The sequence below is a fragment of the Neopelma chrysocephalum genome, unplaced genomic scaffold (genome assembly GCF_003984885.1).
Source record: "Neopelma chrysocephalum unplaced genomic scaffold, ASM398488v2 Primary Assembly neopelma1_69, whole genome shotgun sequence".
Lineage (NCBI taxonomy): Eukaryota > Metazoa > Chordata > Aves > Passeriformes > Pipridae > Neopelma > Neopelma chrysocephalum.
In genome coordinates, this window is record NW_020897729.1 from 10,679,201 (window position 1) to 10,706,627 (window position 27,427).

The window sequence follows — 27,427 nt, forward strand, 5'->3', positions numbered from 1 at the left end:
TTCTCTTCAATACTGTGGAAAAGGGAGATTCCCCAACGGAATTGCTTTGTGCTTCTTGGCTCAGATCCTGGCAAGGCAAATTCCTCTTCATTCCAATGGCAATTAACCCTCTGGAAGGGACACCTGGCCAAGGGCAGCAGAAACCCTTCCCTCCTGTTGGGTGGTAAAACCGGTCCTTGCTCGGAACAAGCCACAAATAACCGGAGCATCCAAATTCTCCAGGAATTATTCACAACTTTGGGCCCCACATTCCAATTATTACAACCAACACTAATTCCCAAAATCAATTCACAGCTTCTTGTAACTCTAGAAACCGGGTTGTCATGGTGAATGTTTATGAGGCTGATAAAACAACCTTGTGGGGAGTGGTTTTGCTCGGGCACAAACGATGCACGGCGGGAATTTTCTGGGGTTTCAGACAAACTGGTCGGGTGACAGGAAAGGTTTCCTCAGGCTGGGGAGCTCCTGCCCTGCTCCACACCTTCCCCAGGGCTACAGCAACTGGTCACCACTTCCAGCTCCTCTTTCCTGGGTGTTGCTGCTTTTCCCAGAAGCCAAAACAGCTGCTTGTCCAGCTTTAGGTTTTTGTCAGCACTTCAGGGGGAATTAAATAAAAATATTCCCAAGCAGCTGCTTATCTCCCCAAATTTAAATTCACTGACTGCACCAGCAGAGGTGACACTTGTGGCACCGTGGCTTGGGAACTTGTAGGACCTTGGCTTCAAGAGTTTGGGTGACTTTCCTCAACCTACACCTGCCACAGCATCCCTGCCATGAAGGTTTTACTGTCACAGTTCCCCCAGCACACTTGTATTATCCCAAATATTAGCTCCATGGTTTTAATGGGAACTTCAATAATTTATCATCTGGATTACCAGAGCTGCCTTATCTGTGCTTGCCTCTTAATAAGTCTTAATGCTGAGCAAACTGACAGTGAACAAGTCATCTAAACAGGCCCATTCTTTATATTTACAGTTAGAATTGCCAGCTGGAAAAGGCTTGATCTCGTTCTTAGAATGCTCTAAAGGATTTCACTTACTTAAATTAGCACTTTCACATGGGCCAAAGTGTCTCACCTCTAAAAATCTGAACTCCCTGCCCAGAGAGAGCCGTGTTCTGGTTATGGAATCAGCTGCCTCAATTTTTAAATTCCATTTAAATTATCCTTAAAAAAAAAAAACACAAAAGTGATTGTCATGCTATGATACCCTTTGGTTGAAAACTTCTTTATTAATTTGGAGGAAGATTAATGAACTTCCTTTTCACGTTTTAAACACAGTTCTAAACATCATGGTTTAATAACATTTTTATCTGACCCTTACTGGTTTCTTTTCCCTAAATGAGATTCCTGAGTAACAAACAGGTCTGGGAAGAGAAAATGCACAATTAAAGGGGTTTGTGAGGCTGGAGTGTTCTCATGGGGCTGGAACAGCAGCAGAAGCAGTTTTGGGGGGGAGACGGGTGGTTCATTCCCACAATCCCTTGGATCAGGACACACCAAGGAAGTTCTTCCTTGGAACTGGGCACCTGCCAGTGCCACTGCCATAAATCATCTCCAGCTCCCAAACCCTTCCTTTGGGGACTGAAAACCTGTTTGTTCATCCCTGGAGAGCAGCTCCTCCACAACTGAGCTCATTTTCTGCCTTTCCCTGGGGGGGTTTCCAGCTCTCCCTGCTGGGCAGCAGCAGCACCCCCGTGCCCAGGAACACCAGGAACACCAGCACAACACCAGGACATCCTCCCCTGGTGTTTTCCCAACAATCACCAGGATTGTGTTGCCTTTTCTCCCTCCTCCCAAGAGCTGGGTTGACATTTTCATCAAGATCTCTCTCCCAGGGCTCATGATCAGCTCAGAGCCCATCCCTTCCCACATGAAGTGTAGATTTTCCCCCACATCCTCATCCATTCCCACTCCCCATGATGACCTTCACCCAATACCTGCTCACAGGCTCCTCTGCCCACTCTCACACCCAACCACCCTCACTAACCCAACAACTTCTCATCCCCAGGAAACATTTCCATGCCCTGATCACCCATTTTTGAGAAAAAGTCACAAAGGATAAAAAAAATTCACAGCTCATTGACTGGCAGTAAATAAACCTTCAGATGACACCAGCCTGATTTTCAAAGCTGTCTGCCACTGCAGCAGCCCAAGGAGAAGCTTCAAAGTGGGTAATTAGCTGTACTTATTGACCTCATCTGGAAAGAAAAGTCCATTTCTCAGGACAGGCTTATGCAGGAATCAGATCCTAGTGAGACATCTCCACTTTTATGAGCGTGGTTCAAAGGAAAGAAGAATATCTGGTTTGTCACCTCGTGCCATTTCATACTCTGGCACTTTTTAATGGCAAGTTTACAACTAATCAAACCTGTCCTAATTCAGAATCCAAAGGGAGAAAGGGTCTCTTGCTTCGTTATTCATTGATCTGTGCAGAGGTTTCAGTTCCACTCAGCATTTAAAAGAAATGTTTGAGTGTTAACAGAAATGGAGACTTCAAACACCTGGCAAAAAGGATTTCTTGATCATTCAAACCTTAAAGAGTCAAAATATTCCAGCTCTTTATATTCCATTTCCAGCCTGGTAAAATTAAACAAAAGCAAAAAAAAAACAAAAACAAAACCAAAACAAACAAACAAACAAAAAACCAAAAACAAAAACCAAAACAAAAACAAACAAAAAACAAACAAAAAACCCAAAACAACAAAAAAACCAACCAAACAAACAAACAAAAAAAAACCAAAACCCAAATCTCCCCCAACCTTCCCTGTTTAAAAACGAATTTAATTTTGCTTCTGGAATTCTGTACAGTCAGAAGATGGAAAGGAAATGGAAAAAGGAAAACGAGACACTGGATCCCAGAGTCATAAATCCAGATTTCAGGCCAGTTTAAACACGATGGGAAAATGCAGCTCAAAGATCTGTGTCAGTCTGGTTGATCCACTGGCACAATAAAACCCCCCAGTTCTGCTGAGCTGGTTTTCTCCCCTCAGAGGGTGCAAAGCAGGTTCCTCTCAGGATTTCAGCTCCCTGAGCCACGTGCAGGAAATGTTCACACCCAACTATAACTAAAAATGTGTGTTCAACTAATCAGAAAATATTTGTGTGCTGCTGTTTAATGGCCAGTGGAAATGGAATTGTCTCCAGAGCAATTTAGGGTTGATTTTGCAGCCTTGCTGCTCCAAAGAACAGGAGTCAGGATCAGTTAATCACAGACTAAGACTGAGCTTTCCTTCCCAAGGCTCCAGGTCCCCCCAACACTGTTCCTCACCTTGCAAAGGTTTTATCTTGGAGGCTTGTTCAACACCTCATAAAATTCGTGTTGCTTGTTATTTTTGTGGCTGCTCCATCCTGAAAAGCTGGAAAAGCTCTTCCTCCTCGAAGCTTTTCTGCCCAAGCAGAGACAAAACTCCCAGACTCAACACTTATTTTTATAGACTATTCTACAAGTGAAATCTGCCATGGAGCCACTCATACATGTGTGTGTGTGTATATATATATATATATATAAAAATATATATTTATGCATATATTTTTGTGCATATATATTCATAAATATAAATATATAAATATATATTTTATTTTTTATATACATTTTATATATTTTTATGCATATATATTCTCATAAATATACATATATAATTATATATTTTATTCTTTATATAAATTTTATATATATTTACGCATATTTTATGCATATATATTCATAAATATAAATATATACTTATATATTTTATTTTTATATATAAATTTATATATATATATTTATGTATAAATATTTGAGGTGCCAGTAGAAAGTAATGAGAAAAAATCCCACCTGACTTTGTGGAACTGCCCAGTCTGACCAGATTAAAATTACTTGAACTTTTTAACAAGTTAAGCTTTGCCTAAGAGATAAAACTGCTCTTGTTGCTGCTCAACTGAGAACTCAGTAGCAAATAAGCCCAGCTGAGCCTTTCCAGGCAAGTTTGATCCAGATAAAATGTGCAGAAGGAGCCTTTTCACAGCCACAGTTTCCTGAAAACATCCATTCTTAGGAAGACTTAAAAGACAGGACAGGAAATTAAGGCCCCAACTCCCAGACATCAGAAGATCAGATAAAAAAAAAAGGAAAAAATACCAAATAACAGCGTTCACAAACAAAACCTGGTCTAATGAAAAGTGTCCCTGTCACAGCAGGGGGGGTGGAACGAGATGATTTTTAAGGTCCCTTCCAACCCAAACCATTCTGGGATTCCATGAAAAGAACTTCATGCACTGCCCAACCCCAGATGGTGCCAGTCAGGGAACATAAAACCATTTAAACACCGAGGTCTGGCACCATTTCAGGGGTGTGGGTTTGGACTTCACCCTTAAATCCCATCAGGAACAAGAGCAATGGATGGGAGCTGGTCTGGGGATAAAACTGCCCTTGATGCACCTACTGGACACCAAGGATTCCCCCCCTCCTTTGCCACCACCCCAGGGGATGTTGTCCCTGGCCCCAAACAGAAGCCCCTGGGGATGTTCTGCCTGAGCAACAGCCAGCACAGAGACAGAAAACATTTAATTCTTTAAATTTAATTTTTTAATACATCCTTGTAAATACTTCCCACCTCATTCCCTACATGAGGGATCAGCAGAGAGGCACCTGAGGATCATCAGTAACTCAGTCTCTGCTGCCACTAATGAGCCTGTTAATTGGGGCTCCAAGAGAAGCCTGACTGGGCAATGGGCAGGGAGTGATGGTTTTGATCCAGTGGCAGAGCCAGAGAGTCCAGGGGACATTTCTGTGGGTTTTGAGGGAGCCTGTGCAGCTGGACTGGCATTTCACTCCTGTGCAAGGTGAAATATTGGGATGATGGTAACTGGAGTTTTTGCATGGCTTCAGAAAAACGGAAATAATTAAAAAACCTAAACCCAAGCCCACACAGCTCCTCACTCCCTGGAAACCCCAGGGCAGCATCAGCAGTGCTGGGTCTCACTGAGCTGGTTAGAAAATATTGATCTGGAGCTGCAGATCCACTCTTCCATAGAATCCCAGGATCACTGAGGTTGGAAAAGCCCTCCCAGCCCATGGATCCCCCCTGTGCCCCATCCCCACCTTGTCCCCCAGCCCAGAGCACTGAGTGCCACAGCCAGCCCTTCCTGGGACACCTCCAGGGCTGGGGACTCCAAACCTCCCTGGGCAGCCCCTTCCAATGTTTAACAACCCTTTCCAGGGAGAAATTCCTCCTGATGTCCAACCTGAACCTGCCCAGGAAGAACAACAGCAAGAACCCTTCCTTTGAAATGCCTGCACCCCTCCTCCAATCTCAGTGGCAGAAAGGACCATAACTCCATTCCCCAGACATTTGAATTTTTCTGTCATTACAAAGCAAGACAGAGCCCTGGGGCTCCCACCTGGAAGAACCTGCCTGATGACAGCTCTTCTTTTCAAGGTGCTTCTGCAGCACCTCCAATTCTGAAAGTTCCCCCTTTACCCCCGAAGACCTTTCCCGGCTGAGCCTGTGAGTGAAAACATCCCATTTTCACCAATAATTCCCCAAGAATACAAGGAACACCCACTAAACCACCACAGAACCACTGCCAAGCTACAACAAGGTCACAGGAGTGAACTTTATTGGCTGAAAAGCTGCAGAAAAGGTCAAACAGTCACGAGGAGTCGCATCCCTGAGGACTCAGTTTGTGTGTGTGTGAGTGAGGTGAGGGTGGGAGCTGCAGTGAAATGTTATATAAATGTTAAGCTGAAGCTGCTGCTTTAATGCTGTGGTTGTATCTCTGGCAACTGCAGCATTAACAGGATATATCTGTCACAATCTGGAGCTTCAGGTTGAAAGAGAAAAAGCAAAATGTTGGCGCTGGGTGTTCGCCTGCCCCATTTATCGTGGATTGCTGGAGCTGGGAAAGGTCAAATCGCTGCTTCTGCAGCAAACTCTTTTACAAGGAGATAAACTTGGCTGTGGGAAGGAAAGGTCAGGTCGATAAGGCTCTGTGATATCCCTGAGCCAGCCCCTGCTCAGCGTTTGAAATACTGCAAAGATCCTTTTGTTGCTGGGGCAGTTTGGGGTGTAGGGGCAGGAACCAAGGAAAACCATCCCTTCCAGCCCGTGCTGGGCTCTCTGCTGTGAAACAGGGGCATGGGCTGGGTTTGTTGTAAGCAAACAGTTCTCCCTCAGCCTCCTTTGTGAAGCATCACAAGCCAGCACGAAACATAAACCCTAAGCTAAAGAATTAAGGCTGGGAAGTATCAAGTGGTTCTGTGGTTCATTGAGCACTTCCTCGCTGGGAAATCATTTTTACAGGCACAGGAAGCCAACAAAAAACACAAAAGCACCAGGACCCCAAAGCTCTGCCATCCCAACCCAAGCAAATTCTGAGCCCAAGCCTCGGCAGCACCTTCTCCTGCTGGAGAATCCCAGATTGGGTTGGGTTGGGAGAGACCTTAAAGCTCATCCAGTGCCACCCCCTGCCATGGGCAGGGACACCTTCCACTGGCCCAGGTTGCTCCAACCTGGCCTTGGACACTTCCAGGGATCCAGGGGCAGCCACAGCTTCTCTGGGCAACCTGTGCCAGGGCCTCCCCACCCTCCCAGCCAAGAATTCCTTCCCAATATCCCATCTCCCCCTGCCCTATGGCAGTTCAAGGGATTAGGGAGGTGCCTCCAGCCCAGCAGCATCTCCTGAGCAGGCAGAATCCAAAGCACTCCTGTGATGCTCCCTCATGTGGTTTCTCACAAGGTCAGTAAGATTTACTTTGCTCCTCCACCAGCACGGCCAAAAAAAACCCAACCACGAGTGGGATGAAGCATTTTTCCAAGATTTGCTTAGTGCCCAAATACGTTTCTAAAAGCCAAGCACAAACTGAAGCCTGGCTCCCATCAGTCAAGGTTCCTGTCCAAATTCTTTAGGATTTCTTGCTGTCACAGCAGAACACAAACATTTGGATTTATTAGGAGTTTTTCCTGTTGGATGCTCAGAGGAAAATGAAGCAATTTTTCAAGGAGGTTTTCCTGCCTAATCAAGAAACCCCAACCCTCTAAGAAACAAAGGTTTGGCTCAGTCTTTGTTTCAGAGCAATGGGATAACAGGAATGATGCTACTGATCCTGGGAAACACTCATGTTCCTGCCCAAGGACTGACCACTGGGAAACAGCTACTGGGACAAAGAACCACATCATTACAAGCCCAGAGAACTTAATTATCACTAAATTTAGCAGCGAGGCACTAAAGGCTATTGAGGGAGTGAATGGATTTCTATTTAAATCTCGTGTTTCCCCTTTCTAATTTCAGCAGACAGAGGAGCAGCACAATGCACTTAATCAATACTTGTTGTATCTGTGGCAGTCATTACTTTCCTCACCATCACACAGGAGGTTGATGCCCGTTCTCCAAGCCTGGATCTCAGGTTTGGGCTTTGTGAGCCCCCCTGGAGCAGCTTTGTTCTGCCACTGATTCTTCTCACAGGGAGAACAAGCTTTTCCACCCACATCCTGTCAGATCCTTCCATTTAAATGTTGTGGGACTTGAAAATAATACCCAAAGCATCTCTGAGGCCACCACCTGGGTAGGACCTGGAGACTGACCCAGCTGGAAGAACTGGCTGCTCGCTCTGACTCCAAAGCACCAAACCATCCACCTGTAGCACTTTCACATTTTGGATTTTTAGGGATACGAAGCACTTTGGATTGTTCAGTCTCATTGGCTGTTTGGCAGCACCCAGAATTTCCCCTGTCCACTCCAGCACTGGATCAGAACCCCTGGCTGACCAAGGGCGCTCCTGGCAGAAACAAGACCCTCAAACCTTATGGGGGGACTTCAAGGGAGAAAGGACCCACCAGGCCCACGGACAAACTGCTCTGCTCACAGTTTAGCCTTACACATGTCATTATTTTGGCCTCATTTTCCACTTGCATCCATCTGTTTGTGGCAGAGGAGCCTGCCCTGCTGTCCTGTGTGCTGGCAGAGCACTAAGAGGAGGGTGCTGAGCCGGGTTTGTGCTCCCTGCAAAGGATGTGCTGCAGCAATCCCTCCCAGGTGAACACTCCTAAAGGGTCCAGTGGATTGAGCACTGGCAGTGTCATCCTTCCTCTGGGAGTGTCTGCAAGGACACAGATTTTTCTCCATGATGAAAGTTGGATGTTTCACTTTTTTTTGTTTGTTTGTTTTTGTTTGGGGGTTTTTGTGGTTTTTTTTTGGTTTGGTTTGGGGTTTTTTTGTTGTTTTTTTTTTGTTTTGTTTTTGGGAGGGTTTTGGGTTTTTTTGTTGTTTTGTTTTGTTTTTGTTTTTGTTTTGGGGTTTTTTTGTGGTTTTTGGGTTTTTTTTAAGAAAAAGAGCACAAACCCTACTAATGGTGGAGGAATTGGTGACCAGAGCACGTGCCTGTCTGCACACACCAGCAGCCCTAAGCCCAGATCCAGGGGGAAGCACCACTCCAAGAACACTGAGTTTTGCTGGCACCTAATTAGCCCTGCAGTGCACTGCTGCTGGTCCACGATTGGGATCAAAGGTGATGAACCAGGGAATCCAAGCTGGAATTACTGCCCAGGGTTAGGACTCCACCACAAGCAGTGAATTATCCCTTTAGCCCTTTTCCCAGCCCAGGCTCAGGAAGGGGGGAGTGATGTGTCCCCTCACTCATTATCCTGCCACAGCAGGCTCTGCTGATGTGCCCTTCAAAGCTTCCACACTGAGCTGGCTCAAAACAAAGCCCAGCTTTGCCAGTCCATTAACTCAGCAACACTCACCCTGAGCCTCTAAGAGGTGAGGGGATGCTGTGAAAAACGAGCTGCACAGACACCAAGCTCAGAGCTCTTCCCTCCACAGCCCTGGAATCTTTAATTTAACCAGCATTATTGTCTCAGGAAACGATGCTGCTCCTCCACTGTCCAGCAACCCGCTCCCTGAAACTATTAATCCAACTTTTCAGCCCCCAGGTAAAAGCTCAGTGTCCCAATATTCAATATTTCTGATCCACTTCATTAAGGAACAGCTCAATAAGCAGCAATGCAAAGAGGGGAAGCACTCCCAGCTGCTCTGCAAGTTATGAGGATGGTAAGCAAAAAAAAAGAAAAAAAAATAGCTCTGGGAAGTGTTTATCCCTTCATCTCCCAAATAATTAGGAATACATGAGATCATGTTATGCTTCCTAAACAGGATCTGGTAATGGCTCCTGGGAATACAACCCAGGGACAATAGTTTGTCAGGGTAAGGCAGCTCTGGGGGGTTCCAGTGGAAATGGGAACCATTTGTTTCCCTTCTGCAGTGCAGCAGGAGCTGCCACACTTGTTAAGGAGCAGCAGGGACAGCTCCAGCTGGGATTGTTTTAAATTACCCACCGAGTTCCTGGGTGTGCAGGCACTGGGCTGGGCTATAACTCCCTGAAATGGTGCTCCCCGTGCTCTGCAGGAGCAGAGGATAAAATGTGCCACAAAGCATCCTGTAATTACTGCTCTGCTTTGTGGAACATCACTGATACACCCCGGGATGGATGACAGCACCCAGGGGCTGCTGCTGCCCCAAACTGGAGCAGCTCAGGAGAGGCTGAGCTGAAATGAGTGATGGGTTTGTGAAAAACCAAGAGCCTTTACTGTTTGGGAGCATGTGGAGAACAAACCTCTGCCTTTCCAGGCGGTTCTACAAGTCCTTAACCCCTTAACACTGATTTCTGTTGGGGGGCTCTGCAGAGGTCTCACCTTGGGACCTCCTGGGGGCAGAAGGGAAGGCAATTCCTGCTCCCAGAGGGATTATTGCCCACAAAACATGCTCTGTTAGGTGATGCAGCTCCAGGATGCACATTCCTCTTACTTTGGGAAGAAGGAATCAGACAAGCCTGCTCTGACCTGGGACACCAGGACAGCAAATGCAGAATCATGGGATACCCTGAGCTTGAAGGGACACACAGGGATCATGAGTCCAACTCCTGGCCCTACACAGACACCCCAACAATCCCACCCTGTCCCTCAGAGCATCATCCAAACCCTCCTGGAGCTCTGGCAGCCTTGGGGCCGTGCCCATTGCCCTGGGGAGCCTGGGCAGTGCCCAACCACCCTCGGGGTGAACCATTTCCCAATATCCAGCCTAAATATACACCAGGGGGGTAGTAAATGCCATAGCCTTTTACCCCTCCAATTCCCCTTTATTACAAAGATATCACATGTAGGATGGCTGCAGAACTTCTCCTCTGCCCAAAACCTTTCAGGCCAGATCTCATCTCCTCTGCCCCCACCTCTGCACTCCTGGACATGCCCCTTCCCTCCTGCCCCTCCTTTGCATCCCAACCTGCATTTCACCTGCTCCTGAGAACAAGGAACCCCTCGGGCTCCAAGGCAGCTTTAAACAATTGTTTCAACCCTACTACATTACGCTGCTCATTACAGAACAGCAGCTTCACCCCTGGGCTGGAGCAGGTGAATAAATCTTCCCCCAGCAGGTTGGTTTTACCCCCTCAGCCCTTTCTCCCTTTCAATGATACCTTGTCCCCTGCATTGCCCCGACAGATTTTTGCATGCAGAACTTTTTCCAGATGGCAGATTCAGCGCAGACAGTGATTTCCATAATTTAAATCTGCTCACTGGCATAAATTATATCCCAACACCCCGTGGGTTTCCTCCCAGCTCGGGCAGTGCCCGGGCAGGGGGATGGATCCCAGGGGGTTCTGCAGGACCCAGCTCAGCAATGGCACAGGTGGAAGAGCTGGAATGAAGGAATTATTTCCTCCTGGCCATAAGTCAGAGTGGGATGTGCTCCCAACAGCAGCACTGCTGTGTTGGAAGGAATTCCACCCGCAGGTTTAGCTGGGAGCAAGGTCAGGGAGAGCTGCTGGGGACACATCTGGGCTTTCCCACAAGGAGAAACACAAGGTTGTGCTCCAAGTGGGCTGAAATAAATCCACCATCAGCGATTATCTTCTCCCTGAGTCACCAGGAGTCAGGGCAGTCTCCTCTCCAGGATCCAAAGCAACACATCCCTCAGAACTGTGTGTCTGCAGGGGACACAGCCCCTCCAAACAGGAGCCTCCCGCCAAATGTGAAGTTTTTCACCTTCCAGAGAGCTCCAATTTATCCTGAACAGAAGTTTTTATCCCCAAATACACCCAGCAGCAAGTGAAACACGAGAGCACTGCGACCAGAAATGTGCTGGCAAACACAGAACGCAAATGTATTCCTGTTCCAGGGAACACAAGTCTGAATCCCAAAATAAGCCCCAGTACCAACTAAAACACACACACATTTCCCCACATCTTGTCTTGCTTCCATCAATTCAGTGGCACGAGGAGGCAATTGCCATGGTTAACATATGCACTGCATTAAGGCTGGCCAAGATTTCCACATTCTTTTGTTAATTTGGCAGAGGGGAAAGACACAATAGAAGAGAAGCCCTGCAATTTGCAGCCATCTGTGATACTGCAAACAGTAATAAACTTGAAAAGTGCTGTTATTATATGTTACCACTCCGAGCCAGCCAATGTCTTCAAACATTTATGCCTCTTATGCCTAAATTAATGCCTCTTAATTTCTGTACTGAAAATGTGTTTCCAGCCTTCTCTCCCCATTACATGACCATTAATCTTGTCCACTGGATTGGGCTCCCTGAGTACAATACAATTTACCCCGTCAGAGATCACTGCAGGGCTCATTTTTATAAATGTAAGATGCTGAATTACTTAATTACTTAATGCTGTTATTTTTGGGGCTGTGACAGGCACCACGAGCACTCGGTGTCTTGGGCCACTCCATCTCCAGGCAGAGAACCCCCCCTCTGCTGGGGCACATCCATCACCTCAGGACGTGAACACGGAGCTCTCCACCAATTAAACCCAGAGTTTCAATTAAAATCTGTGTCAGAATATTCATGGGGTTTCTCCCAGTGACAGGTTTCTCTGCATCTCCCTTCCCCCAGCCCTGGGTGAATATGTTTTCTGTCCTCATGGTGAATCTCCTGTCAACCTTCTGCCAGGGGAAAAATTCCAGAGGCTCCTCAGCAGCCACGGGGGGTCACATCCATCACCCCCAGGCCTCTGTTCTACTCTTAATTATATCCCTTCCAATCATAAACCCATAGAGAACGTGGCTTTTTAAATTGCAGAGCAGCCATTAAATTCCCTGCTCCAGTGACATTAATCTGCTTTGTTTCTCGGAGGAAGGCAGAGATTACCTTGTTTTTCAGACTTCACCAAAGATAACTTTGCCCAAAGTCACAATCACTTTAAAATGACTCGTGTTTTGTGTCCACACACTCCCTGTGATGCTGCATCGAGCTCTGAGAATCATTTCCAATCAGCAGCAGTGCCTGTAAATGGGTATTTCAAGATCAATCCTTCTGCCTGGGACACACAGCTCGGTTTGAACACTCTGCTTTAATTTCACCTAGTTGATAAAATAAAATATGATGTTTTTCACGTGGTTTATCCCGTTTATGATTAACTCACAAAATCTGCTGCAGTGTCAGTGATTTGCAAAATACTTCAAACCCACTATATCATCATTTAAAACCCATGAACCGAAGCACCAAATGTCACAAAACTCAATTAAAAAAAAAAAGAGTTACTCTAAAAGTACAGTTTGGGTCTGTGCTTTTAGGTAGAAGCAGATCCCAGTTTTGTGACTGTTGGGATGAGGAGTTTGACACAAATCTGAGCAGTTGCTGAAACACTGACCCAAAAAATGGGTTTACACACTTGTGTCCCCCCCTTTTGGGCTGAGCTTAAACAACAGCAGCAGCTCCCAGGGGGTTTTGGCATCTCTGCCTTTGTGAGTGGACATTTTCCATCCCAATTCCAAAGCGATCCCGCTGATGTTTGGGATCAATAAGCTCCACAACAGCGTTGCTGTTCAATGGAAAATGCCCCATCAGGCACTGTTGGCCTCCCGCACTTCCCAGGGAAAGAAGGAAAAAAGAGGGGCTAAAAGCTTGGGATGTTTTGGGGAGAGGAAAAACAGACTAGTTAAATATTACCCTAAAATTTAGGCTCCTAGAAAAGCAGAATGCTACACACTCCAGGTTCCTGAGAAATTACAGCCTTGAGGGTCTTTTGGGGAGGATTTAAAATAAAGTATTATTTAAAAAACACAACTTAAAGAAGGAACTCTACAGTATTGCCCAAGGAAACGCCCCTCACTGTGTGTTTGAAACAGTGACTGACAATTTTCATCCAAGGCTAGAAAAGCAAAATAAACAGACAAAATAACTGGAATTAAATCACGTTTCTCTCTCCCAAGCAAAGTGGGGAAGGAGGTGGGAGACAACAGGAGCAGTGGGGGTGTGATGGGTTCCCTGAAAGCCTCCCCCACCTGAAAAAAGGCTCCCAGAGGTGCCAAAAGGATGATCCCTCACTCACCCAGCCCAGGTTTTCCTGCCAGTCACAAGAGAAGCTGTAAAACCACAGCAGAGCAGCACCCAAAGCCACACAGGAGAGGATTGTTTTTAACTGCACACTCAGGTTGTGTTTGAAAAATCACCTGCAGAACTTCAAGGGCAAATTCCCCCCCCTCCTCAGTCTGCACAGGCAGCAAGAGGAGCTGAGCTCAGAAAGCACCTTCTGCCTCTTCTGGGGCTGATTTATGAGTCTTAGAGAGTGAGCTGGGTGATGGGTGACACTTCTCAGAGTAAATCTGAAAGCCTAAACCTAAAAAAAAACCCACCAACAAACCCCTTCTTACAACTGTGACTGGAGAAAACAATTGTGATAAATTCCTTGTCTGGGGAATACATGTAGGGAAGGCATTTTCCCCACGTCCCAGCACATGGAGAGCCCAAAGGCCTCTTTCCTGGTGGTCTTGGTGCTGGTGGAGATGGGATTGAGGGTCCCTGCAGCTCCCTGTTGTTGTTGACACGAGCACTTTGAGCCAGGCTCAGTCCAAGAAAACCTAAATCCCAAATGGTTGAGTGGATAAACCCCTGGAAGTGTCCAAGGTCGGGTTGGAGCACCCTGGCATAGTGGAAGGTGTCCCTGCCCTGGGACTGGATGGGCTTTAAGGTCCTTCCAGCCCAAACCATTCCACGATTCCACGAAATCCAGCGGAACGACGTTGGAATCGGACTCTTCCCATGGGAAGCAAAGTCCTGCAGCAGCTCCAGCCAGGGGAGCTGTGAAGTTCAGCCCAGCTGGAGGGACCACAGGGCAGCAGCACCCAGAGGTTTGAGCCTTTCAGTTCATCCAGTGAGACCCTCGCCCAAAATCCCGGGAGAACCGTGGGGGAGACGCTTCCTAAGGGAGGGAACAGCACTGCCCTGCCACTTTTATTCCCATATAAATCAGAATTGCCCACCCAGGAGCTCTGCTGGCACCAAATTACCTTTGACAATGAGCTGCTGCTCGAGGAGAAGAAATTCTTTAAGCTAAGCCTAAAATCCAGGAACCTTTTATGGAATCAAGAGCGTTTCCCATGGAGCACAAATGCAGAATTACCCAAAGGGAGTCTCACCCTGCAAGCAGGATTTCCACAGGACAAATCACCCAAAATGAGCCTCACCCTGGAAGCAGGATTTCCACAGGACATGCACAACTGCAGAGACTGGTTTAAACAAAAGATTCCTTAAAGAACTGCTCATTTATTCACCTTTGAGCACGTAAAGCACTTCAAATACTTAAAAACAGCTTAACTGTTTTTTAAAGTATTAAGTGTTAATAAACCCCCCTCATCTGAAGGGTCTGTGTTTCTGAAAGCAGCTTGTTTACATTGTTCCTTCTAAAATAAACCCAGTTGAACGCTGTCCAAGTGGTTTTTTTAATAAATGTAAATAATATTCTGAAGCAGGGACAGAGTGGCAGCAGTTGAGGGGTAGCTGAGCTTCCATGGAATGTCAATGAATTCCCTGCTGGAGTATCAGGGACAAAATGAGCAAAACTTTCCCAGCTTGAAAGGAGCTTCCCAGAGCTCCAGAGCTGCACTTTTATTATTTATGTAGGGAAAAGAGATGAGCAGCAAGGGGGGAGAGTGAGATTAATAGCAACTCAAACCTAATGAAGACTGTAAAGAACACTGAATTTGGGTGAAATTAAGGGCAGATTAAACTTGCCATTAATGAGTGAAATGCAAGAGACACTGGAGAAAGTAATTAAGATTTACATGTAAACCTCATGGCAATGTTCCTGCAGCTGGGAGGTTAGACCCAGGTTGGGAATCATGGAATGATTAAGGTTGGAAAAGACCTTTAAGGTCACCAAATCCAACCATCAGCCAGCAGCACCACGGCCACCACTAAAGCAGCTCCTCCAGTGCCACATCCACGTGGTTTTGGGACACTTGGATGAAGCCTCAGCCCATGGAAAAGTCACCAGAGTGGCCAGGCTGGGGAAAAGCTTCTCATCTCCATGGATTACATGGATTACAGTGATTTCTGGGATTGAATATTGGCATTTCTTGGAAAAGGAGCAGGAAATTCCAACATTAACCCATGAAATGCTCTCCCACAGCAGCCCCTGAGTTCAGGAGAAGACACAGCCCAGCAGGATCTTGCCAATGGAAAGGCAGGTTGGGATATAAAGGATAAAGGGATAATAATGGGTAGGTGACCACAGAAGGATGAACTCCCACCTGAGGCTCTGGAGCACAAGGTTTCCCCTGGCAGGAATCAGTGACCTGCCACCACTGTGACAGGGGCACCTCTGCCCCCTTTACCCACCTGGGGCTTCAGGGAGGGCACATTTATTAAAAAATAATTGAAAAAAATTAAAATAAGAACATAATTTGGGGTTTTTTTTCACCTCCTCCACACTGCCAGTACATAAAGCTGGTAAATCAATGGTCAGGCAAGATAAAAATAGTTAAAAATAAGTTTATAATTTATTCCATTTCATACAAAGGACAGGGAACTCTGTCCTCAGTCACTGCATGAAAGGCTCGGAATGGGAAGGAGATAAAAAGTGAGGAGAAAGATAAAAATAGAGAAAAACTAACATCAAACGTTCCAATTTTACTTCCTATTCCTTCTTTCCTTAAGTAGTCTCCAAGTAATTTGTGAGATGGGAGGAAATCTCTCCTAACAGGATTCATAACATATAATTCTTCAATTCCAAAAAATAAAATATGATGTTTTTCACGTGGTTTATCCCATTTATGATTAACTCACAGAATCTGCTGCAGTGTCAGTGATTTGCAAAATACTTCAAACCCACTTTATTATCGTTCAAAATCCATGAACCGAAGCACCAAATGTCACAAAACTCAATTAAAAAAAAAGAGAGTTACTCTAAAAGCTGTGAATATTTGTGTTTCACATTTGCAAGTTCTCCTCTGCAAACACAGAAGGTCAGAAATACATTTTTTTTCATTAAAAATGGGAAGCAAGACCATTTCTGCAGAAAATGGAGCTGGAAAAACAAACAGCAAGTTCTTCCTAATACCGAGGCATCGACACCACCTCATCTGAGCCCACCAGACCCGAGGCAAAAATCTCCACCAAAGCAAAAAGTGCAATTTTAGCCACATTTCCCTCTTCAGGTTTTGCTCTTTCAGGGCCTTTTTTGATGAAGTTCCACTAAAACCTGCTTTGGATTCACCCCAGAGACACCTTATTGAGAAATAAGAGCTGAGGTCACATTTTTTAACTACAGCACTTCCAAAAGTATTCACTTGGACTGATCAGGGGTTTGGGTTTGTTCCCAAAGGATGTTCCAACAGGGAGTGCCACAGGAAAGGAAGGGATGAATTAAGGATGAAATAAGGGTGAGCTTATGGTAGGACTTGTGGAAACAGAGGGGAAAAGGGTCACTCCAAAAGGATTTTCCTCATTCCTGATCATTCTCAGGGGGGCAGAGCTGTAAAGTGTAGGGAGATGCATTTTTTTATGTATTCTAGGATTGTATAAAGGATGTTTCTGTTCCTTAACCAAAGATTAAAGCCATGAGCCCTCGAGCTCCAATGCCTGACTGGTGCTCCAGCACCAACACAGTCCTGGCTGCTTATCCCAAAACTGCTCTCCCCAGACAACAGAATGTTTCCAAGGCCCTGGAAGGAAGTGCCAGAGCTGCTGGGTTTGCTCTGCTCTGATGAATCCCCTGTTCCTGAGGGGATGGGAATGCAGCTCATTAGGCCCTTTGTCGAGGTGTGGCCGCTGGTCCTGCTGCTCCCTGGCAAGGGAATGTTGGCAGCAGCTCCTGGGATCACCAGCCACTGCTGCTGAAAGGGTGCCAAGCCTGATGTTTCTGGGATGATGCCCGGGATGGCAAGAGAAAGCTCGGGAAAAGCTCCCTGGGGTGCAGCAGGGATGGATGGGATGGATGTGCCAGGAGGGCAGGAATGGCTGGGATGGCTGGGATGGATGACAGGAATGGCTGGGATGGATGGCAGGAATGGCTGGGATGGATGGGATGGATGGCAGGAATGGCTGGGATGGCAGGGATGGCAGGGATGGCTGGGATGGATGTGCCAGGAGGGCAGGAATGGCTGGGATGGCTGGGATGGATGTGCCAGCAGGGCTGGGATGGCTGGGATGGATGGCAGGAATGGCTGGGATGGATGGCAGGAATGGCTGGGATGGATGTGCCAGCAGGGCAGGGCTGCAGGAGGTGGGACCACGGCAAGGATGAACAAGATGGGCTAAATTAACACCCTGCAGTGAGGACTCCTTATCAGGGATAAATGGTAGGAATAGAAGGGAAAAGGTCACTCCAAAAGTATTTTCCTCTTTCCTGATGGTTCTTAGAGGGAGCAGAGCTTTGAAGTGTAGAAAACTGCATTTTTTTGATGTATTCTTGTGTTGTACAAAGGTGTTTCTATTCCTTAAAGAAAAGCAGTGCAGAAAAAGCTACAAAATGGTCTGGCAAGTTTTCTTCTTAAAAAAACCACAACAAAAGCAACCAAACGAGGCATCTTTAGTTTTCTTGCAAACATATCAACCTTTTCCTGAGGAGCTTCTCAAAACATTCCTGCTGGACCAGGAATAGTTTATATTTCCTGCAATCAAAAGCTTCTGTCACAGAACCACAAAATCCTAGAGAGGTTTGGGTTGGAAGGACCTTAAAGCCCATCCAGTGCCACCCCCTGCCACGGGCAGGGACACCTTCCACTAGCCCAGGGTGCTCCAACCTGGCATTGGACACTTCCAGGGATGGGGCAGCCACAGCTTCTCTGGGCAAAACCTGTGCCAGGGCCTCCCCACCCTCCCAGTTCTGTCCTGAGCAGTTGACACCAGCCTTGAAACACTTCCAACACACCCCAAAGAACAGCTCCTGTGCATTTGGGACAGTGAACAGAGGGCTTTATTATTATTATTATTTTCTTTCTCCAGTTTGTGCTTAGAGGAAACTGCTTCCTCTCAAATCCTGAGTTTAACAAACACCAACCCCACAGAAAATCTCCCACCCTGTTCTTCAGGAAGACAAATGCACCATGGGAACAACAGCACATAAAAACCTGATCAAACATAGTTATTAAATCTGGAAACAGCAACACAACCAAGGCCAAGTCAGGTCCATCCTGCTGACACCCAACCAGAGGGAACACTCGAGTTCCAGGGACAATTCAGCTTTAGGACACGGCCCCAAAACCCAGCACAGGGAACCCCAGAGCTTTGGGTGGCTGGGACCTACTTGCTCAGAGAAGCAGGTTCTGCCCAGCAGCATCTCCACAGCCTTTACAATTCCCAGTCACCTTTCCCAGGGGGAAAGGCAGCTTTCCAGAGCCAATGGGAGCCACAGAGGCTGAGGAAGAGCAGCCAACTCTCTCCAGAGCCTGCAGGTTATTCCACAGGGCAAATTCCACATTTTTCCACATTTGAACACTTCTCCTTTCAAGGTGCAAATGTGGATGACAAACAGCTCCAGGAGATCCCTCTCCACTCACATTCCCAGCCCTCCCAAAAAGAGGAATAACACTTTCTTACCTGTTTTTCACCACCCCACTCAGGTCCAAGGGTGCAGGAGGCAGAGGGTGGCTCAGACACAGGGCAGGGGAAAGGCAAAGCTGACTCTCCCTGCTCCAAGAGGCTCCAGCTCCCACCCCACCGGGGTGGAGATACCAACACCTTGGGAATTGGCCTCCTCCCCCCTCAGCCAGCACGGATGGGGCTAATTCCCGGGATTTCAGGTGCAGCAATCACAGTAATTCCCACAGACACCCTCCAGCAGACACCTGGTTGCTTTTAGGCTGATGCACCGAGGTGGCACATAATGCACTGAGGAGGGAGTGCTCCATAAAACCCACAAATTCCTGGAAAAACTGATTGTCCCAGGAGGGAAACCAACCCAGAGACCACGAGCACATGGAATTTGTTCTTGTCCCAGGCTGTTGGCTGGGTGGGAAGGGCAGGGGAAGCTGCAGGGAGCGGGGGATTTGTGTCGCCAAGGATTGCGACGACCCTACAAAGTGTTCCTACAAATCCTTTTGGGAAATTCCAGCAGTGCTGGGAGAAGAAGGGCTCGGGAGCACTTCCTGCAAATCCCTTTGCTCTTAAGGAGCTTAGCTGGTTTCAGATATGTCCCTAAAATTGGCCATGGTGGGTTGATGACACCAATCTCCGCATCCGGCAGTTCACATGGAGCATCCAACACGATATTCTTGATCCTGGGCTGGAATTCCTGGAAAAGTTCCCCCTGTTCTCCTGGTTTTATTGTCCTAATTCCTCACCAGATGATATTCTCAGTCCTGGGCTGGAATTTCTGGAAAAATTTCCCCTGTTCTCCTAGTTTTATTGTCCTAATTCCTCACCAGATGATACTCTCAGTCCTGGGCTGGAATTCCTGGAAAAGTTCCCCCTGTTCTCCTGGTTTTATTGTCCTAATTCCTCACCAGCACAGCATGGCTGCTGTTGAAAAGCACCTTTGCATTTAATAGTCCTGTTGAACACCTACATTTTATGGGTGTTTTAAACACTCCAAATTTAACAGTCCTATTTAAACACCTCATTGAATTCTGAAAATAACCCCGAGTTTTACTACGAATTTCTTTTGCCACGGGCTGGTAATGTGGATTTTTAAAGAAAAACCTGAATCCAGTTACCCAGTGTAATGTGGGCTGTATTTATTTGGGCACCGAGCTTGTCACAGCTCTTTTTCAGTGCTTAAGCAGTAAAATTTCATTTGGCTCCCTGTTGGGGTTGTTTTGCCTGCTGTAAAAAAAGACCCTACAACAGGGAAATTTTCCTATATTCAGCATAATTGTGTCTTTATCATCTCGTGCATTACAGCTCTCCTACCCCAAGAAATAATTCAGTGTGATTCCCCTCCTTGAAAGCAGGAGTTTCAGGTGGGTGAGTGGTTTATATTCTTGATTTTTCCTATTTAGGAAATGACATATATTTTGCTTTTAGCACCAGGAAGCAGCTCCTCTGAGCCATCCTGGCCAGGGGAGGACTGGCTGTGACTGAGGAACATTGTCACAGTCAATGCTTGGGGTCAAACACCATCTCCAACAGGTCTCTTGCTTCCAGGTGTTACTAAATCCATCCTCAGACCGCCTAGAAAATCCCCCCCAGTGCCATGGGCTGGGAGCTTCTTTCCTCTTTGTCTCCCAGTCTGGACCATCTACTCCCAATTTAATGGCTCATTTCAGTGTCTGCCAGGTCAGCCTGGTTCTCCCAACACCCATTTATCACCATTCCCAGTTTTCCTAAGGCCAACTTGAGGGCTCCACTTATTTAAGAGTCCTTTAAATGAGGTGTTGTCTCAGCCCAGCTGACTCCCCTCCTCACAGAGGTGCTGAAGAAGAGCTGATCATTACAGTTCCCTCATAGGTATTTTCCCAAGCCCTGGTTTTTTTTCATCTCAAAACCACTTTTTAGACTCTCTGACCTCGCTAAATGAAATTATCTCCACATCCTGCCCAAGCAGAGGTGCCTTCACCCCGTGACCAAACTCCAGCTAAACCCCAGACACCCCTATTTTTTCCCAGGGCATTCCCAGGTGCCCCTGGGGGAGCTGTGGGGGATTGTGCATGTTGTATTTACCCATCCAGGCTGGTGCAGAGGAGCACTTTGGGCTCAGGTGCCAGCCCCTGTTGCTCAGGGGACATCACAGTGACCTGGGACAACACCTGGGGGTTCCACATCTCCTGCCCACCTCAATTCCAGCCCTCCTGGTCCTCCAGGATGTCACAATGCGGGTTTTTCAGATGTCAAAAGTGTTGAATAGTTGGTTTACCGTGTTTTCCCAGCTGAAATCAGGACACTTAAGAGCCACAGGTACCCGAAACAGTAAAATTTCACCTTCAGAGAGCACAGCACAACCAATATGTCATTTATTACTCTATTTTCTGTGGCATCCAGGGAAATTGCTGTAAGTACAAACACCTGCCTTGCATTTGATCTCAGCCCCGTGTTTCAGGTCTGTACAAGCCTCTGAACACAAACCAAGGATTTAGCCCTTGGGCATGGAAATGGTCCCCTGGGTTTTATTGGGATTGCAGGAGTCCACAAACTGCAGGAGTGAGAACCTGCAGGGGCCTCAAGTAAAATAAAATCAGAGTTTTAAGAGGCCAGAGATTTAAAGCAAGGGAAGGTCTCACATTCTATCTGTTCTTTGAAATGCACAGTGCAGGCGGGGGGGGAAGTGTTGGACACAAAGCCAGAGGCTTTTCCAGAGCTGCACTGAGAACACAAAGTGAGTCCCAGCACCTCATTGCCAAGGGAAATTATTTATGTATTTCTTTTATTTATAAGACTCCTGTGGAGCTCCTCCAACCTACTGGAAAGCTGAAAAACTTGAACCAAGGCAGTAAAAGGAATGAAAACACATCCAGCTCTAGGTAAATCAGGTATTCCTAAAGCAGCCTTTTTTTTCCTGTGCAATTTAGCAAATGAGTTTACATTGTCTGACAAGTTGTCCTGGAAAACATAAAAGCTCAGATTAATCCCAGCTTTGTCGAAAGGATAATTCAATATTTGCTTCTTTCCACCCACCCACACGAGAGCTGGGAGCAGTGGCAGATCCATCAATACCAACATGCTGAACCTCCTCCTCCTCCTCCTTTCCCACTGGGTTAAGAGGAGCAGCAGGGAGGGATTGTCTGGGCAGGATGGATCCCGGCCCCTGGGTCGGATCCCTGCCCATGGAATGCCTGAGGAAACAGTCCCAGCCAGCTCGGACTCCCTGTGGTGTCTCATGTCCCTCTGCTCTGTTTTCTCTGAGTTAATAACCCCCCTGGTTTAGTTTCCACCCTGTGGTGTTTCCATCCAGCCACTTCCATCCATCCCGTTCTGCTGGATAGCCTTGGAACGGTGTGGACACATCCAAGCAGTGTTTGGAAAAGCCTCGTGGGCTGTTTGTGCCCTGGACAGAGAGGGTGCCCCGTTTGGGATGTCCAGGAACACCCTGTGGGAGCTGCTCTCGAGGGAAGCTCTGCTGAGGGAACACAGGATTCGCTCCCAAACCAGCCTGGAAATCTGTGAATCTCTGCCCGTTACAACTCCTGGGGCAGGAACGCCAAAAATAAAGGCTCGATCAATCCCAGCTGAATGACTTCAGTCCCCTGCCCACCGCGGGAGCCCGGATTGGTCCCGCCGCGTTCCCTGGATGACTTCATAGGGATCCAGCCCCGCTCCCCGCAGGTTTTCCCTGCTCGCAAACAGCTGAACTCTTGGCTCCGGGAGCCCTGCATTGATCTGCTGTTCCAGGGCTCGGATTCCTGCGGAATCCCGAGGCTGAGCCCCCCCCGTGGTGTCACGGGGCCACGTTTTTTCCCCCAAAAATTGCAGAGCAAAAGGCAAAAATGCTGTTAAACCCGGAGAAATCCCGGCCCGGCAGCGCTCGGCACAGCCCTCCCAATTCCCAGGCATCTTCTCCAAAGTGTCACCGCACGGAGATGCTTCTCCCCTTTCCCAGCCCCACGCCTCGGCTTCCCTGATAAACTCACGCGTTAGGAATCGCATCTGCTAAGCTCCTCAAGGAAAAAGTGCTGCCTGATCCATGATTCCTTAAGGAAATCAGCCCGTGCATCCCCGGCTGGCGAGTAAAACAAACAGCATCCATGTCCCGGCGGGCTCCGCCACCCCCCGGCATCCCGGATTTAAGGAGTTCCGAGGAAGCCGCGCTCCCCAAAACCCCCCCGAAGCTGCACGAAGGGGGAGGTTTAGGGCTTTATTTAGAGGAATTCAATCCCTTACCAGCCGCATCGTGAAGTTCCCGAGGCACCCGCGGGGAAGGAAGGCAGGAATTCCACGGCCGCGCGCTCCCGGCTGCTCCCAGGCTGGGGCTGGAATAGCGGGAGGGAGGGAGGGAAGCTACGAACCTCGGAGTTGAGCTCGCTCTGGAGGCACCAGAAAAACCTCAAAGAGAGGGAAAAAAATAAAAAAACGAGAGAGCCAGAGCGGGAGCTCGCAGCCCACAGCCAGCGAGATGAGAAACTTCTGGCAACTCTCCAGCGCAGGGATGGATTCGCTGTCATTCCGAGCCCAGCAGCCGCGGGAATGAAGGGAAACTTGGATTTACAGGCGGTTCTGGATCGCTCGGCAAAGATGTGCAGCCCGTTTGGTCAGGAAAAATGCGGGAGCCAAAATTAAATCGTGTGATAGGTATGGACACACACACAAATATATTTTAAATATATATATATAATATATATATACACATTATATATATATTATATGTACATTATATATACATTATATATACACATTATATATATTACATGTATATTATATATACATTATATTATATACATTATATATATTATATACATATATATATTATTATTATTTTATATATATACACATTTTATATATATATTTGCCAGCACAAACTTCAAATAGCTGATTCCATCAGCTCGATGTAAATTTTATTTATATATATAAAAATAATGGTTTTTTATTTTTATATATATAAATAATGTATTTTTATTTATATATATAAATAATGTGGTTTTTATTTATATGTATATATATATAAAAGATGAGGTGCCAGCACAAACTTCAAATAGCTCGTTCCATCAGCTCGCTGTAAATTGTATTAAACCCACACACAGACACACACAGTGGCAACTCAAATTCCTATTCTGCCTCAAAGTGGCTTCCCAGGGTTTTATAACACTCTTTAGGCACATAAACAAATTTCTTTAGGGTTTTTCCTATTATTGCCAAGAAGCTGAAATGCGTTTTATGGAGATAATTCAGATGATTTCAAGCACGTGGTGAAAGTGTCAGTGAGCTGAGACTAAACTTGTCCAAATGTTTATGCTTTTTCAGGCAATAAGGGGAAAATAAACAAGCCCAGAGTGAAGATAATAAACAAAAATATTAATAATTCCAATTTTTTCATAGGTCAAAGGACTCCCTATGGTGTCAGCAAACAGGGTCACTAAGAAAGTGGCTAAATCTGAATTTGTAGAACATGCAAAAATTGGTGGTTTGAAATGCTGGGAGTGAAAATGCTTAATTTTGGTGCTTCCCACTGAACCCCAGCACGTCAGGGATGGGCAGTCTGCTGTGTTCAGATGTTTTCCAGCCATGGATGCAAAGGGAATGTCAACTCAGGGAAAATTCGTAAATAAACACTTTCTTGGCATGAAAAGGGAAGGGAAAAAACAAAAAAAAAAAGGCTCCCCACAGTGTGGGTTAAACTGTGTGAATGAGTGACTGAATTCAGCTGCTTTCATTCCCTGCCCTGATAACACACCCCTAGAAAATGGGGCTCCAAGTTCAGGCAGTGGCTGGGTAAATATAAATATAAATATAAATATAAATATAAATATAGCTCCTCCTAATTACAGCTCTGCAAAGTGGGAGTGAGGATCCTGCAGGTTTGGGTGGGTTTTAATTCAGCCAACAAAGGAGAGTGAGCAAAGCTGAATAACTGGAGGGATCCTTCACTGCCTGTGAATAAACCAGCCCTGTGTGGGCAGGGAATCAAACTGGAACAAACAACCAGGAATTCATTAGTGACACAAAGCCCAGGGAGGGGCAAGAGCTCCATGAAAAAGAGCAAAATATTTGGGGATGTTTAGAAGCAGAGAAATCCTCAATGACAGCGACGCCACGGCCTTTGGATCCTCTCCAGAGCTCAACTCCAAAGCTCAGGGACACCTTCCACCAGCCCAGGTTGCTCCAAGCCCTGTCCAACCTGGCCTTGGACATTCCCAGGAATCCAGGGGCAGCCACAGCTTCTCTGGGCAACCTGTGCCAGGGCCTCCCCACTCTCCCAGCCAGGAATTCCTTCCCAATATTTAATCTTTAAGGTTCTTTTAAAGCCTAATCTTAGATCCCAGCCCAAGCCATCCTGCAATTCCAGACAGTTTCACCATCCAGCAACCCACTCACCAAAAACTAAGAAACTACATCAGGGCTATAAAAATGGATGAAATCTTTGATTCCATGGAGGAAGTGAAGCCTGGGAGAGCTGGGAAAGGTGGGATCACGTATCTTATGTCACCTGACTCCACAGGCTCCTCACCCTCCTGGGGCACAGAGAGTTTCTCAAGGACTCCATCCAGTCCTCAAACAAGTTCCCTGTTGCTCCACTCGTGCCCTTAGAACACCCATTTCTGTCAAATATTTTGGCAGCTGAAAGGGGAGATGCACTTTTTGATGGGGAAGATGCTGAAGCTGCTGGAGGGTGTTGGAGTTCCCGGCTCCGAGGGGCTGGGCAGAGGGAGGAGGGGTAGGAGGGAGCCAGGGGGTGAGGGTTGGCTAAATAAGGGATTTTCCTGAGCTGGAGTCTGTCTAAATCACATATTGCTCTGAAAAAATACATGGCATGCTTAGCTGATAATTATTTCTTTTAATTTATCCTCTGTCCCCCTGTGACTGAGACGGGATCATCACCAGGATGTAACAAAGCTTCTGAGATATCACAAAATCATTAAGGTTGGAAAAAGAACCAAGCAAGTTTTGCTCAGAGGTTGGGTTTTTTCCCTGCTTTTCTTGGATCCTGCTGTGTCCATCCCTGCCCTCAGCCAAGTGTCCCAACAACCAGCACAGCCCCAATTCCAGCTCCTGCCCTTCATTTATCTTCACATGTGTTCCTCAGAGCTGAGGCAGAACTCAAACCACCTCGGCCTGAAACGCTTTAAGGGCTCTGTTACACATCCCTTCCCTGCACTTGAGCTGGTTTTTTTCCCCTCAGAGCATTGGATTTCTGCCTTTAGACCTTTCACAGAGTTCCCTTCCATTTATAACAGCAGATGATTGACTGAAAAACACTCTGTCCCTCCTTGAGCTGCTTTAGAGAGTGAAACAGAATTGATGGAAATTTCTATAATACAATAACAAATCAAAATGAGGCAAATCCAATCCTCTCATGGGGCCAACACCCAGTTTCAGAGCCAAAAAGTTATGGTGGGCTGGCACTCGGTGCTTGGAGGACCCACCACGGGGGGAACATCAAATCCCTGTGCCCAGGAAGGCTTGGGAATGTTGCACCCACACATCCCACACCTTCCTTAGCACCAGGAAGTGTCCAGGGCCAGGTTGGACAGAGATGGAGCAGCCTGGGCTGGTGGAATGTGTCCCTGCACAGGGCAGGGGGTGGCACTGGAGGAGCTTTGATCCCTTCCAACCCAAACCATTCCGTGATTCCACGATTTCGGAACTCAGCCTTTGGTTCCCATTTTGATTTCCAGACATGGTTTTTATACCAGTTCTGTCCATAAAAAGCTGCGTTTCTAATCTGGAGAATATTGGGTAGAGACAAAGTTTAATTTTTCCCTCGAATAAGAAGATCACTAAAAAGCTGCTCTTTGAGCCAAGTGCTTTAACAACACCCCAACTCTCATTTCTGTCATTTGCTTGTGGAAAAAAAGAGAGGAAACAAGGTCATTGGCATTGTTGCCTCCCCCCTGACCCCACTCCTGTAACCCCCCATCAGTTTTACACCCTCTGTTAGGGAGATTTGAGTTTAACCAGGTTTTGTTCACCATCCCTTTTTCACACACTGAAATAAAAACAATTCAGAAGAAGAAACAGCAAAGTAAACAGCAATTCTTGCACCATCTGCCTACCAGGGCTGAGCCATCTCGTGCAGGAATCCACATGCAGGGAGGCAAAAGGACTTTCCTCTGGCTTTGCTTCTCCTGGAAGTGGGTTTTTGCCCAGGCATCAGCCCCAAATTTTTTTAAGCAGCTGCTGATTCTTGTTGCTTCTTCCTCCAGACAAAGGGCCTGGACTGGGGGCACTGGGATCTTGGTCCTGTGCCCAGGATGAGCTCCTGTGATCCCAGGATCCACATCCTTGCACATCCCACAGGCTGCTGATCCCTCTGGGAGAGGGATCCCAAATCAGACTCTGCAGCAAAATACAATCACACAAGACCCGTGGTGGCCACTGGTACCAACCTGTCCCCAAAAACATCATGGGAGAGATTTTCCTTTGCAAGAAAGGGAGCCCTGGGTATCCAGGGATAATTAATGAGCAAAATTTCTCTCTAATTTCTCTCCTAATGCACCATTAGGAACAGATCCCATTTTTATTATCCAATTTTTAGCAGAAATTAAAATTAACTGCCACGTAGTGGAGTTCAAAGTCAGCTAATTATAGCTCAGGGAAGGAGGAGCTGCTTCCTCTGGACAGATCAGCTCCACT

At 46.8% G+C, this 27,427-nt stretch overlaps 1 long non-coding RNA gene across 1 annotated transcript; it reads left to right on the forward strand.

The window, feature by feature from the left end:
- Window positions 1-21,023: 21,023 nt before the first annotated feature.
- Window positions 21,024-22,307, forward strand: LOC113968685. The gene is made up of 3 exons (XR_003534601.1): window positions 21,024-21,100; window positions 21,578-21,663; window positions 22,095-22,307. It is a non-coding gene; the product is annotated as an uncharacterized LOC113968685 (long non-coding RNA).
- The last annotated feature ends 5,120 nt before the right edge of the window (window positions 22,308-27,427 follow it).